Source organism: Ailuropoda melanoleuca, chromosome 1 (genome assembly GCF_002007445.2).
Source record: "Ailuropoda melanoleuca isolate Jingjing chromosome 1, ASM200744v2, whole genome shotgun sequence".
In the NCBI taxonomy this organism is placed as follows: Eukaryota; Metazoa; Chordata; class Mammalia; order Carnivora; family Ursidae; genus Ailuropoda; species Ailuropoda melanoleuca.
The window spans coordinates 156,950,266-156,964,652 of NC_048218.1; the positions used below are offsets into that span (position 1 = coordinate 156,950,266).

Consider the following 14,387-nt stretch of genomic DNA (forward strand, 5'->3'; position numbering starts at 1 on the left):
CACAATTTGGATTATTCAGTTTGTTTCTTTTTCATAATCACAGACTTCGGGCATAGGAAAACGTGTTTTTAGGTATCAAAGAAGGGGTATTGAGTGTAATTTTCATGATCATAGACTATCACAGAGTAGCTAAGTTTTGTGGGTTACCATATTAGATACTGCAGAGTATGATTTCCCTCTGGAAATATGGTTAGATACATCTTTGGTTGTCAAGGAAAATAATTTTCAGGGTTTACTTAATGTGAGCATATCACTTTTCATACCCTGCAGCTCTTATCGCCTACGTACCAGGAGATTATATTTTCATACTGAAAAGGTTTAATTCTACAGACAGAGTCAGCGTATTTATTTATTTTTACCTTGAGAGTATGCTGGTGTGGAGCATCCTGACTGCTGACTCAGTAGGGGCATCCAATGTGTTTTTCTAGTTAGGGGTATAGGAGACAAAACCAGGCAGATATGGCTAATAGTAAGCAGGATTTAAGAACAGGATTGAGGGCAAAATGTGAGGTTTCTGTGGGAGAGAAAAATAGCAGCTAGTCTCAGGATGCAGGAAGAAGTAAGAAGGGTTTCCCTTCTGGAGAAAAATCATCCAATAAACATGGGGGAAAACTTTGGAAAGGATCTACGAGAGGAAAGGAAGACTTCTGGGAGAATGTGGAGTTTGGGAAAGAGAAGGGGCCTGGTTCAGTGAAGGGTATCAGGAAGGAGAGTATATGTTGGGGAAAAGAACTTCATTATTGAAAAGCAGGCTCCATTATAATACTGACCTCAGAGATGGTTGGCCCTCTTCTGGAATGAATAGTGGCAAATGTACACCTGTTACTTATCCCTTGGAAAGTCTCTTAGTAAATAGCAAACCACGTCTTCTAGTTGTTCAGTACCCAAACTTTGGAATTATCCTTCAACCATTTCTATCTCCCAGACCCACATATAGTTTGTCTTAAATTCATATTGGCTCTACCTTGGAAAAAATATCTAGACCTATGACTATTTCTCTTCACCTCCATTGACATTCCCCCGGTCTTGACGATGCCTTTCTCCTAGCCAGATTATTACAGTGGCCTCTTACTTGATATCCCAACTCTTGGCTTTGGGCCTTGTCCCCCTGTTGACTGTTCTCAACACATAAGCCAGAGGGAGCTTGTCAAAACCCTTTGAAGTATATCCGCTTCCCTCAGAGTGAACGTCCTAGCCCTCATTATGTCCTTTGAGGCTCACTGTCCGGGATTCTCACCTGCAGCCCATTAGACTCTCCTGGGGAGTTTCACAAGCATGCTGATGCCTAGGCTCTAACCCAGACCAGAAAAATTTGAATCCCTGAGAGTGGTGTGTGGACATTGTGTTAAGGGGTTAAGCATTTGCCTTTGGCTCAGGTCGTGATCCCAGGGTCCCAGGATTGAGCCCTGCGTCCGGCTCCCTGCTCAGTGGGGAGTCTCTTCTCCCTCTCCTCTTCCCCTTGGTCATGCTCTCTTGCTTGCTTGCTCACTCTCTCAAATAAATAAATACAATCTTAAAAAAAATTAAAAAAAAATAAAAGCTCCCATGCTCTAACTTTTGGGGTATCACCAATGAATAAGACCAAATTCCAACTCTCAAGCTTTTGACACTTGGCAGGGAAGATCAGAGGACCCCTCTCAGATAACTGTAATACTCTTTCACAAGTGCTACAGTAGGAGGGTGAACAAATAACTAGGGAACCTCAAGGGAAGTGGGGAAATTACATACAATGGAGGGAAGTCAGAGAAATGGCACCCTGCCAGGCCTAGAAGGATGGGAGATTTTCTCTGAGAGAGAAGGGGAGAAAGTGTGTCCCAGGCGACCTCATTTATTATGGCTATGAGATGCTAAGAGGAAACATGATGTGATTAAGAGCTGAGGCAGTTCAGTCAGGTAGAGGTGGGTTCAGTTACTTTGGCAATTACCTCACCTCTTTGTGCATCAATTTCCCTACCTGAAAAATGGAGATAAAATCGTACTTACTTTCTAGGGATGTGAGAGTTATCAACTGTATTTGGCACATTGTTGGCACTCAATAATGTTAACTTTCTACCAAAGCTAACTAGGTATTTCTCTCAAAGAGAATTGAAAGAAATACCTTGAATGGTTCATGGCTTATATTGGGTCCTGTATGCTCTGCCTACTCACAGTGTGGTTTTCAGGTCAGCAGGGTCAGCAAACCTGGTAGTTGGTCAGAATTACAATGCTTCAGGCCCCATCCCAAAACTGCTGAACAAAATCTGCATTCCAGTGAGATTCCCAGGTGATTTGTGTGCACATTAAATTTGAGGAGCTTTTTTGTAAAGCATAAAAAGATGAATAAGAAACAGCTCTTGCCCTTATGGAGCTTAGAGGTCCCTAAAACAACTTTAGTATTTACAGAAATAATTATAATGCAGGGTATAATGTGATAAGTGACATGAGACATCCACGCCAAATGCTAAAATACCACAGATTGTTTTAAGCTCAAATTGAAAATAGTATAAAGTTTCTTTTCTGACTGATAAAGTCTGAAAGTTTTTAAAGCTGCAATGAACCCTCCTGCTTTCCTGCTATCCTCCAGGTGCTGTCAACTGCAGAGCTTAACATGTATTTAAGTGCAGAGCTAAACTGGGGGCAACTGACCTACACATACAAGTTGAGTCGTTGCCTGACAGAAAAGGAACAAGAAATACCATAAGGTAATAAAAATGACCCAGTAATTTTAAGTCTATGAGATGAAAGAGAGTCCTCAGAGAAAGATCAAGACAAAGCATGTGAATGGAAAGAGTACCCATTACCTTAATTCTTGGCTCCCAGCACTTTTGAAAACAAAACTCTACTTTGTGAATTTAAAAGCGGTGATTAAAACAAAGAAATGGCCTACAGTTTCCCCCTGTTGACAATACAAACAAAACATTGAGCTATTAATTATTCTTCTTTAACTAGTACTGATTTCATCTTGTCAAGTGTACCATTGCAAGTTACCAGAACAGCCAGAAATAAAGCAATTTAGTGAACGAACATCAGTAAACTCTGTATAATCATTACAATGTACTTCATATTGTTGGACGTTTTAGCAGCAAAATGAATTAAAGAGATTATTAAAATCTAGCAAGAGACTGGCATCACTTAGTATATCTGAGACAGAGATGTGTGTGTGTGGGTTTTAAGAGAAACCGGACCCATGATTCTACTGTTGCCACCTTAAAAAAAAAACCCCCAAACCAAAAAACATTCTAAAGGAGATACAGAGTAAAAGTTAAGACAGATAATTTCCATGACAGACAATGATTCAGTTTATGCAGAAGCTGATGATAGCTTTGAATTGGAAGACTGTTTCAGAAATATTATAGATATCATTGCATTTTATTTGAGTTTACGGCACAAGTATTTTGCTGTTTTTCCCCCTTGGTTATTTGTTTCCTCTGCTAAATTTCAGCTAAGTTGTTTCTTCTTCTTTTTCTTCTTCTTCTTTTTGGTTCCTTGTGGTGTAAATACGAAGTTGTTTATTTGAACTTTTTTTTTTAATACAAGCATTTATAGCATAAATTGAATTCTAACATCTGCTTTGCTGCGTCCTATAGGTTTTGGAATATTGTGTTTTCTTTTTCTTTTGTTTTGAGACATATTTTGATTTGCCGTTTGATTTCTCATTTGGCCCACTGCTTGTGCAGTAGTGTGTTATTTAATATTGACATATTTAAATATTAAATATTTACATTGCAGATTGTCCAGCTTTGTGTTATTGTTGATCTTTAGTTTGGTACCATCGTGGTTGGAAAATATACTTGGTAGGATTTCAGTCTTCTTAAATTTGCAATATTTGTTATGTCTCCTGTCATGTGATTTAACTAGGAGATTCTACTGTGAGTACTTGAGGAAAATGTGTATTCTGTTTTTCTTGGATGGAATGTTTTGTATGTATCTTTCATAACTATGCATCCTGAAGTATGCATCAAGTAAAAAATGTTCTTGTTGAAAAAAATAGTTACTTTAACTGATGAGGATACTCATTTAAAATAAAGCACATCAGAGGAGAGGTGGGGGGGGATGGGTGAAGTAGGTGAAGGGGATTCAGAGTACACTTATGATGAGCACTGAGTGATGATGTATTTGTTAAATACATTGTTAAATCACTATATTGTACACTTGAAACTAATATAACACTGTATGTTAACTATACGGGAATTAAAATGAAAAGCTTAATAAAAGAAAAAAAATGAGTACATAGAAATTTTCAAGATTGGGGATATGTAACTTCAGTTTGTGGTAAAATCCTCATGACCTAGTGTAATATAGGCAAAAAAAATCATTCAAAATAAATGTTTAATTGGTTTTGTCACTGGCTATAACTAATGATGCTTGACAAAAGTAAATAAATTTAGCTGAGCTTTATTCTCAGGACACAGATGTTGTAAATAGTGAAAACAGTTTTCAGGTAACAAATTCAGCCAGTGAGATTCTGACATAGAACTGAAATTGTTCATGGTTAATTTTATTTAATATTGTGTTTGTTATTAGTAAACATAAAGTCCTGTTGTCTTATTTCAAATTGTATCTTTGTCTGGCATAATGGTTTTGGTTTTACTTTTCAAAACTTCAAATTGAATATTCCTATTTCCATTTTTCAAATAATGTATATTTCAGTAAATTACCTGAAAGAATGTATTTGTCTTACAAATGACAATATTCTTAGGATTTTTTAAAAAAAGGATTTATTTATTTACTTGAGAAAGAGAGAGAGAGCACAAACGGGGAGGAGCAGAGGGAGAGAATCCTAAGCACACTCCCCACTGACCACAGAGCCCTAGATCATGACCTGAACTGAAATCAAGAGCAGGTTGCTTAACCGACTGAGCCACCCAGATGCCCCTTAGGATTTTTAAAAAATTGTTTTGGACAAGGAAATCTTGAAGGACGTATAATTTATTTATTTTTATTTTTTCAAGATTTGATTTATTTGAGAGAGAGAAAAAGAGCGAGCTAGTGAGGGAGGAGCAAAGGCAGAGGGACAAGAAGACTGCCTTGAGCAGAGAGCCTGACATGAAGCTAGATCTCACAACGCTGAGGTCATGACCTGAGTCGAAATCGAGAGTCAGACGCTTAACCAGCTGAGCCACGCAGGCACCCCAGAGGTATAATTTAGATAACAGATATTGAGAAGCAGTTATATTATTTTCTCAGCTATTTTATGCAAATGTAGTGGATATGTCATGTTCTCTTTAGGAGCTAACTAGGAGTTCTCAATTTCTCTTTATCATTTATATATTTCTGGTTTTGTCACAAACAGTAAAATATGCTGGCTCATTTTTGGTACCTGGAACAAAGGGCCTGATTAAGAAGAGGAGCTTGTTCACAATGCATGTGGTCTGTCACCAAAATGAATATATATTTTGGATTTCTCAGCACTTTTAAACTGTTAAGATTTTAAAAAATTCTGTAAGAAGGTCTAGTTATGAGTTGTATACTATACACGCTGTGTTCTTTTATGTAAGTCCATCTTTGAAAGTCACTTATTTCTAGTTACATTGCCTTCTGTAGAGTGCGGAAAGTATGGAGAAATCTGAAGTCTTCACAGGTGGAATCCAGGGGACAGCTGATATTAGGTTGTTAATTGAATGATTTTCATGCCGGTCATTGAGGTAAACAAACATCTTTCTCCTCAGTGCCCTATTTTCCATCATTTTACCCTTTTATGATTTACAGTACCTCAAGGTATCTATAAAAGCAATTAAGAGTAGAGGGACTCCCCCCTCCCTTTCCCCATGTGTCAATGACCTTTAAACACCATAGAGATATGTGACAAGTTATTATAAATGAATTCTTACATTGATTTTTATTTGATCTCATTTTACATTTGACATAGTATTTATTGGACTTTAGTAAGGAAACATCTCTTTTTCACTTTTAATTGATTAGTATGTAGAGTGCTTATATGATTACAAGTAGTTGTTTTTAGGGAAATCAACTTATTTTTTAGGATAAGCAGAGTTCTTTGCTATGAATTAAATTTAACTCTCTTACTGAAATATTTTATTTTTGGTTTACATATCAGAAACTAGATATAGGGGTGCCTGGTGGCTCCTTTGGTTAAGCAACCAACCCTTGATCTCAGCTCAGGTCTTGATCTCAGGGTTGTGAGTTCAAGCCCTGTGTTGGGCTCTGTGCTGGGTATGGAGCCTACTTTAAAAAAAAACAAAAAAAAACTAGATATAATTGGCCAGAAAATATAATGTTATCCTATGACTAATTTTCAGTAAAAACTACATTTTTAAGTAAATATTAGTTGGGGCCATATGAAATTGCTGATATTTGAGCACTGTTGGCCTACAGATATGGCAGTTGCATACAGTTAAACTTGATACTAAAAACCAAAACACGGAATGTTATACTAATTAAAACAATAACAAAGAAAAACATGAAATAGGCAGCACTTCACTCTTGGGGTGCAAATTTTTATGCTTAAGAAAACAAAAACTAAAAGAAAAACACATATTTCTGAAGAACTTGCTGTTTTTATTATCATCCCATAAATGTGAAAAAGCTAATTAAAACTATTAATAACCAGAAAATTGAGGATAAACTTGAAAAGCCTATACCAACTAAAGTTGGATAAACAGCAAAAAATACATATGAGTTACTCTGAAATAAATTTTTGTTTCCTAATAACATCAAACTAACCAAACTTCCTGATTTTAATTAGTGAGGAACAACTTCTTGGTTATTTTAATCTACTTTTGGTACTTATTTCCTTTTTTTATTGTTATAGGATTAGATGAAATAATCACATCAGTTTGCTCCTTTGTAAAAGAGGAGGTTGTGCTAAGGTATCTTTCAGCAATAGGCTGCCACAGAAATAGGGGAAAAAAATCTAACATGGTTTAAAGGATATTTATTTAAGCAGTATTTATGAGACTGGAAACATCAGAGTGGAAATGAGGTATGTTTTAGAAGCTTTTTTGCTTTAGCTCATTTATTTTTTGAGTTCATTAAAATAAAATGAAATTGTAAAAATTCAAACCACAACTGTTTTTCTCTTTGAACTTTTTAGTTCCTGTTGAAATTGGAGAAAAAACTACATAGTAATTGAAGTGGGCTACCAGGAGAGGCCAGGCTACCCCCTCCAGGGCCTTTTACAGCATTCCACCACCTTTACTCATTCATTAAGCTCCTGTCATGTGTCAGGACTGGACTCATAGACCTTAGACCTAAGGGGTGTGGATCTTAGCAATGGAGATCTAGGCACTTATTTGGTTAGCATATTGGGACTAGAACTCTCATATAGGGACAGGCTTTCATTAACCGAACTCACAAGATATTAATGTATAACTCCAAATATATTGGTTTATCACAAGAATTCTTTGCTCCAGATGATTTAGAATGCACATGTGAGCCTACTTGATGCTGACTCATGAAAGTTACTCTACAGGGAAAAATCAAATTATAACTGAAAGGCTACTTGGCGAGTAAGTTCTGAAGAGAGAATGGAATGAATTGTATGATTCAGTGTTTGATGTTAGTCTCTGATTATTTCAGTGTCTCCAGTTTCACAATAGTGATGCACCTGCCAGAGGGTCCATCTTGCTCAAACTTGCGGACCAGAGTATACTTCCCATAAGCAGTGTTTGGATGCAGATTATGTCTTTCATAGACTTCCCCTTCTTTTCTTCATTTCACATTATACTTTCATCCCTGCCCCAGAGTTTTATATTCCTTACTAACCCAACTCTCTAGCTTAGTGCCTTGCCCCAAAAGGTGCTCAAGAGACATTTTTTAATTGATACTACCATCTGGCTAGCTATAAGATTCTTATTCGTTTTACCTCGGAAATAGTACAGATTTTATGTCTAAGATACATTAGGTATAAAGTATAAACTATAGTTTATTGGCAAATTCTAAGATGTGTATGCCTATAGTCTTTCACATGTGTGTGGATAAGAGGAAGGGCATGATACTTATCTTCTGTGCCTCAATGCTTTGGAAAAAGAAACTTTCTGATTATATTATTCTGCAAAAGTTCCAGATATGCTGATGGATCTTGGGATTTTTTTTTCTTTTTTTTGCTTGCCAAATAAAGGTTTAGATTGTGAAGACTTTCCAGAGACAAAGCTTCAAACTAGATGAAACTCAGAGCATCCCTGCTTCTTCCCAATTTAGTGAAGCTCTTTGTGCTGATAGTGCTGATGGGTTGCAGGAGGGGAGAAGGGTAGGAAGAACCTCCTTTTGACACAATTGAAGGTCATACTTCAGATGCTTAGTCTTTTGTCAGGAATCTGAAACTTGTTGGTTCTAGTCTAGTCTTCACTAAATGGTGATTTTTTCCCCCTAAAGCTGCTGTCCCATTGTTAAAATTAAGGCATACACAAGGTATTTTGCCTGTAAATAGAAAAGATAATTCTAATGTTTCCCCATAATCCCTCAAGGCATGAGTCTGCAGTGTAGCCTAATGGGTTGGAAAAGGTACCTAACCAACTTCAGAAAAATCAAAGAGGATTAAGCTTTCAGAATACTTCTGAAACCACCAACTTCTGTTTTCTATTTTATATTTCTATACCTCAAAAAAAAAAAAGCAAAAAACTATTTCCCCACCACTCTCTCCCCCTTTTCTAAAAATAAATCCCTCTTCGTTTGCTACCCTGTAACACACGCCAAAATTCAGCCCAGAGTGAGTTTTTGTAGCCAACTTAGAACCCCAAAATAGAAACTGCTGACAGTTCCTTAAATACAGTAACACTGGCAGGTGCCTTGGTAATAAATTCACAAGCTTAGAATCCACAAAACAATAAAGTTATGCAAATTGGAGCATGTAGGAAGAATAATCTGAAACAAATGGCAAAGCAGTAAGTTTAGCACTGTGGCATCCTGGTTTTACTCACATAAAACAAATAATCCTGAGGAGATCATAAGGAAATTTAAGATCAAGGAGGAAGAGACACAAACGTAATAAGTAAATGAGTACAGTTTGAGCTGACCAATTAACAATTGATTTCCCTGTCACCACAACCATAAGCAGAGGTGAGAAACCGATCATATGATTTTGCATTTCAGGTATAAATAACAAAAGGCAAATGGAAAATAAGAAGAGAACTACCCTGATTGAACCTATCAGAGTTGCACTGTATTAATTGTTCCTTCAGCAACATTCCCATCAGTCATATTCAGATTAGTTGTTTAATTTTAGTCCTACAATCAAGCATGCAATACATTTTGAATTCCATTTATTTTTAATGTCCCTGCTTAATTATCTTTTACTTTTGTTATTAATCTCTGACATTATTGGCATAATAGAAAGTTGGTTTTTTTAACGAAAAGAAAAGGCAATATGTTCAGTTAACTTATTTTTAGGAAATACATATTTTCAGTTAAAACTTAAAATAGCTCTGACAGCCACAGGCAAAAATGGAGCTGAGGCATATAGCATCACCTTTTGTTAGGTGTGTGGTAAAATGTAACTTTCTGAACCTATGCTAGTTTGCAGACTATAACAGAAATAAATATTTAGCTTTTTCTTTTTTAAATCACCTTTAATTCTCAGAGAAACTACAAAATGCCTGTTGCATGCACCAGAGAAACATATTAGCATAATAACTATTTTAAATATAATAATGTAGTCATCCTATTGGAAGTGAAGAAATAAGTGACTGACTGTACGTTTGTTGTAGGTAGGGACTGTAACTACCCTTTCTCATGCTATAATCTATTACCTGGTGCTGTTTTCTGACACTGGATACATTCTGAATAAATATTACCTGAAATAAAGGACAATATCATTTGCAAATCTAGGTTTCACAAAAATTGAGTTCAAGGATATGGTAGGGACCATCTCTGCACAGCTTCTCAGGAAAAGGAGGTCTAGAGAAACATCTAGAGTCACAGAGCTAAGTCACACATGCTAAGGTCACAGAGCCAGGACTGGAACCCACACATTAAACTTCTGTCAGGCTCAGTACACCTCCCATGACCACATTTGCCAGACATTTAAAAGTTTAGGCATGTTTAAAAATAGTGCCAGTTATTTTCTCTGGAGTTCTAATTAAAATTCTTTCTAGGAGAGGAGAGGGAACTTTATACAGATATGAAATAGTTTTTCTGATTATTTCCTCACTTAAACATTTCAAACTAAGGACTAAAATATTCTGGTGGAGACAAGACTGACCAGTAAATATTATAAAATGGCCTGTGTAACCAGAGTTCCCCTGAGATGCTTTCCTTGTCCCATCTTAAAGATGACTTTTTTTCACAAGTCTGCAATTTGTAGCTGTGTTTAAGTGTAAAATTCTAAAATTCTCTTCCTAGTCCCTTATTTTTTTTAAAAGATTTTGTTTATTTATTTGAGAGAGAGAGAGAGCACGAGCAAAGGGGGAGAGGCAGAGGAAGAAGCAGATTCCCCGCTGAGCAGGGATCCCAATGCCGGGCTTGATCCCAGGACCCTAGGATCATGACCTGAGCTGAAGGCAGCCGCTTAACTGAGTGAGCCACCCAGGCACCCCTCCCTAGTCCCTTAAACTTAATTTTTGCTTCTCTTCTAGCATATAATTGTTTTAATCAAATTAATGAGAGATACATAAGATTTGTGAATACATTCCATAATTGGGCCAATAAAAGGAGAGAGCACATAGGAAGGGGACTATGGCAGAAGAATAAAAAAAAAAAAAAATTATTCTGCCCTGGCTACTCTGTACTAGATGTGAAATGGTAGGCAAGTCAATAAGTCTTTGTAGATTTCCATTAATTCATCTGTAAAATATTCTTTTTTAAATTCAAGATGGTGGTTATTTAAGTGGTTGAAAGCACCACTTCTCATTTTGGCTTGTCTTTCGTGACGGAACTAGAGGAAGTTATTCCTTTTCATGTACAATTAAACCATGAGCTAATAATTTTGTTAGGGGCAAAGAAATCAACAAGCACCTTATTAAACACTGAGAAAGACTGTATTTCAGAAGTTAGAAGACCCTTTGATAAAACATCTATTGTGAAAAGACAAACTTATATAAAGATCCTGATTAAAAGTATTTACTTGAAGTGAGAAGTCTATTTATCATGCCAAATTTAGTTCCTTGTACTGTTAGGAGTTAAGTTGTGTGCCAAAAGATAGACCATATTCTCTGATTATAATATAATAAAACCAGAAATTATTAACAAAAAGCTGTAACACAGATAATTACTTGGAAGGAATAAGCCATTCAAAACTATTGGGTCAGAGGCAATTAAAACTGCAGTTATGAGTCATTTAGAAAATAAGAACACTATTTAGGAGGAAAAAAGCCCTCCTGAAGTTTAGCAAAGCCGCATTCACAGGCGAATATATGGTGGTAAATTATTTCATTTTAAACTACAAAAAATAAAACGCAACATAAGATATTTTTTAAAATATAAAATTTAAACATAACAATATTAAGGGGAATTAGATGAGATAAAAAACAAAATTTAAAGAAACCATGAAAGGTGGTGTTCATATATCCAAAAGCTAGTTCTTAAAAATAATAATTTAGGAGCACCTGGGAAGTGCCTGCCTTTGGCTCAGGTTATGATCTCAGGGCCCTGGGATGGAGTCCCTCATCGGGCTCTCTGCTGAGCTTCTCCCTTTGACTCTCCCTCTGTGCTCTCTCTCTCCCCCCTCCCAAATAAATAAATAAAATAAAATCTTGAAAATAATAATGATAATTTAAAAATCTTTAGAAATTTGACTCAGAAAAAGTGTAAAACAAAGTTATTTTAAAAATGGGAATAAAGAAGTTGAAATGAAATAGAAATTTTAATAAAAATAGAACTTCTAAGCTGATTCTCTATGAAACTTGATAGGCAAAATTTTAGCGGCTGACTACTTATAATTTTGGAGTAAAAAACTGCAATATTTCAAAATGTTCATACCAGTAAGCTTTTCAAATTTTTAAGAAGTAAATTCTTATTTGCTGAAATAGAAATTTATAGAAAGTGTCCCAATTAATATTTTTGAAAGTCACATAATCCTGAATCTAAAACTTAGCAGAAAATATCACAAATATATATCTATACAACAATCCCTATTATGGATGTATAGGCAAAAAGTCTAGGTAAAATATAACAAATTAAATTTAGCAGTATCTTAAAAGAATAATTCACCTCAGCCAAGAGGTGACTTAGTGTCAAGAATTCATTAATAATTAATTACAGAAATATATCAAAAGAAAAAATATCACTAGAAACGGATAAAAAGCATGAAAAGTCAATTCCTATTCCTAGGGGAAAATATTAATAAACTAGACATAAAATAACCTTCATTGTGTAAGAAAATATACTTCAGTCATTCTTGCCAAAATGAGGGTATTCTTATATTTGATGATATATTAAAGGTCATTGGTGGTGATTACTTTTTCAAAATATCAGAGTTTTTCAAGTATATTAGTGAAAACATGCAATTATCTCTATTATTTCCAGAAACTCCATGAAAGTAACAATAAACATTTAAAAGTATAAACTCATAGGAGACAGTCAGTAGGAGAGGGAAATAATTACAGAGAAGGGATACCAACATATTTCTGGAACATGGGAAGAGGGCTACCTTAAAACCACGGAGGAAACTCAAACTCTGTGTCTACAGGGAGAGTGACATTGAGAAGCAAGATATTTTGTTCCCCTAAACTCAAAAGGATCCAGGGATTACAGGTGGGGATGAGGCTAATGACTGTATATAATGGTTGGTTGAAAGTTTATTTAAGTATCAGTCAGTCACCAGATCATGTCTCCCTTCTTTGCCCCACCACTCTACAGTTAGCAGACTACCTTTCTTCTTGCCCAATAGGGCTAGAGAAGTTGACTATTTGAAGAAATTAATCCACAGAATTTTGAGACATTGGGACACCTGGGATATGGGAAGCTGGAGGTGGGGAATCGGATTGATAAACAGGGGATTAAGTGCGAGTCTACATACTTGTCAACCTATTTCTCACTTACAGGCCTGAAGGCCTGATCTTTCAGAAGAAGTTTGAACTTTAAAGAGAGAAATTCAGGTTCTCAAAAAGAAGAAAAGAAAGAAAGAAAAAGAAAGAAAAGAAAAGGAAAAGAAAAGAAAAAAGAAAAAAAGGGAGGAAGCGAGAGAACGAAAGAAGGAAAAGAAAAAAGGAAAGGATACAGGGAACAGAAGAAAATTTAGAACAATTTAACAATAATCTCAGAGAGAAGCAATATATTACATCAATTATACAAGAAAAGGATACTGTCTTTGTTCTACCATAAATTCTTTTTCTTTGCTTTAGACTCAGTCAGTCTCTCTTCCTTTTTTTCCCTTGGACTCTGTTCATTTTGACTCTTTCCATTTCTTAGCCCTGCACAGTCTTTATGCCACCAGGTTTCTAGTCTTCTTTGGCTGGGAGGACTGACACTGAGAGATCCCACCTCCTGATTCATCCTGGATTGCTTAGGAACATGTTCCAAGGTCAGACCAGGCCCATGAAATTCTTGATACAGATGGATTTGCTGCTAAGCCTGGTCCATTGCAGAAGTCTGTGGTCCCGTTTTTAATTCCTTAGCCTCCAAGAATCTACTGGGCAGTAGAGGAGGAAAAGTGTGAGAATGAGAGATGTTAATTTTAAAAATACAGGAAGAACATTATGGAAGAGATTAATAGGGAAATTAGACTTATTCTCAGGGAAGGGGTGGGGATAAGCGCTGAGCTGCTGGTCTCTCTAAGAATGCTTAGAATCCCTCACAGAAGAAAGTGAAGAAAAGGGCAGGACTATGAGGCACGCTGTATGTAGGATGATTCCAAATCATTACTTTTCCTCTCTATCAGCAGAAGAGATGAGTGGGGAAGGGATCATGCCGGATGCAGTGGTGGGGTAGAGAATTTTATGTTTGGGAGACTAAACCAAATATAAGGGACAAATGTCAGTCATTCATGAAACAGTATAATTCAGAAAGCTTTTCAGCCACACAAACATTTTGTGGCTTGCAGTTGTTTCACTTGTTTATATTTTATTGTTCATAGGAATTACATAAATTATGTAATTATGAAAATATAGAGTTCAAAATAATCATTTTCCTTAGGAGAATCAGGGATTCATCTCTAGTCAGCATGCCGGGGATCAGATTTTCACTCATTTGCTAGCTATAGGACCTTGGACAAATGTTTTAACCTCTTGTGCTTCAGTTTCTCCATCTGAAAAATGGGAATATTAATTTCACACAGCGCATATTATATCATGATCAAATAACTATTATTAATATTAATATTTTGGTATAGCCTCATTTTGACTTCCCCATGAGATGCTTATCTGATTTTGATGACCCATTTGTTGTATCTTAACTTTTCTTTTTTACTTCTCATGTGTTCCCATTGAAACACCAATGCAAACGTAGCCACATATATAAGTACAGCTCAACAAACAAGGGGCTGTGCAGTGAATTCTGTAAACAGAAGCTTGTTA

The 14,387-nt window shown here is 36.0% G+C and overlaps 1 protein-coding gene across 13 annotated transcripts in view; it reads left to right on the forward strand.

Moving 5' to 3' along the window:
• Window positions 1-14,387, forward strand: part of HDAC9 (histone deacetylase 9) — a 974,909-nt gene that overhangs the window by 216,982 nt on the left and 743,540 nt on the right. For 4 of the 13 annotated variants that reach the window (XM_034668924.1, XM_034668925.1, XM_034668912.1 and 1 more), the window contains exon 2: window positions 2,564-2,681. The exons of the other annotated variants lie outside the window; for them this stretch is intronic. The gene's annotated coding sequence lies outside the window, so the exon portion shown is untranslated. The remainder of the gene's footprint in view (window positions 1-2,563; window positions 2,682-14,387) is intronic. 13 annotated transcript variants of the gene reach the window in all.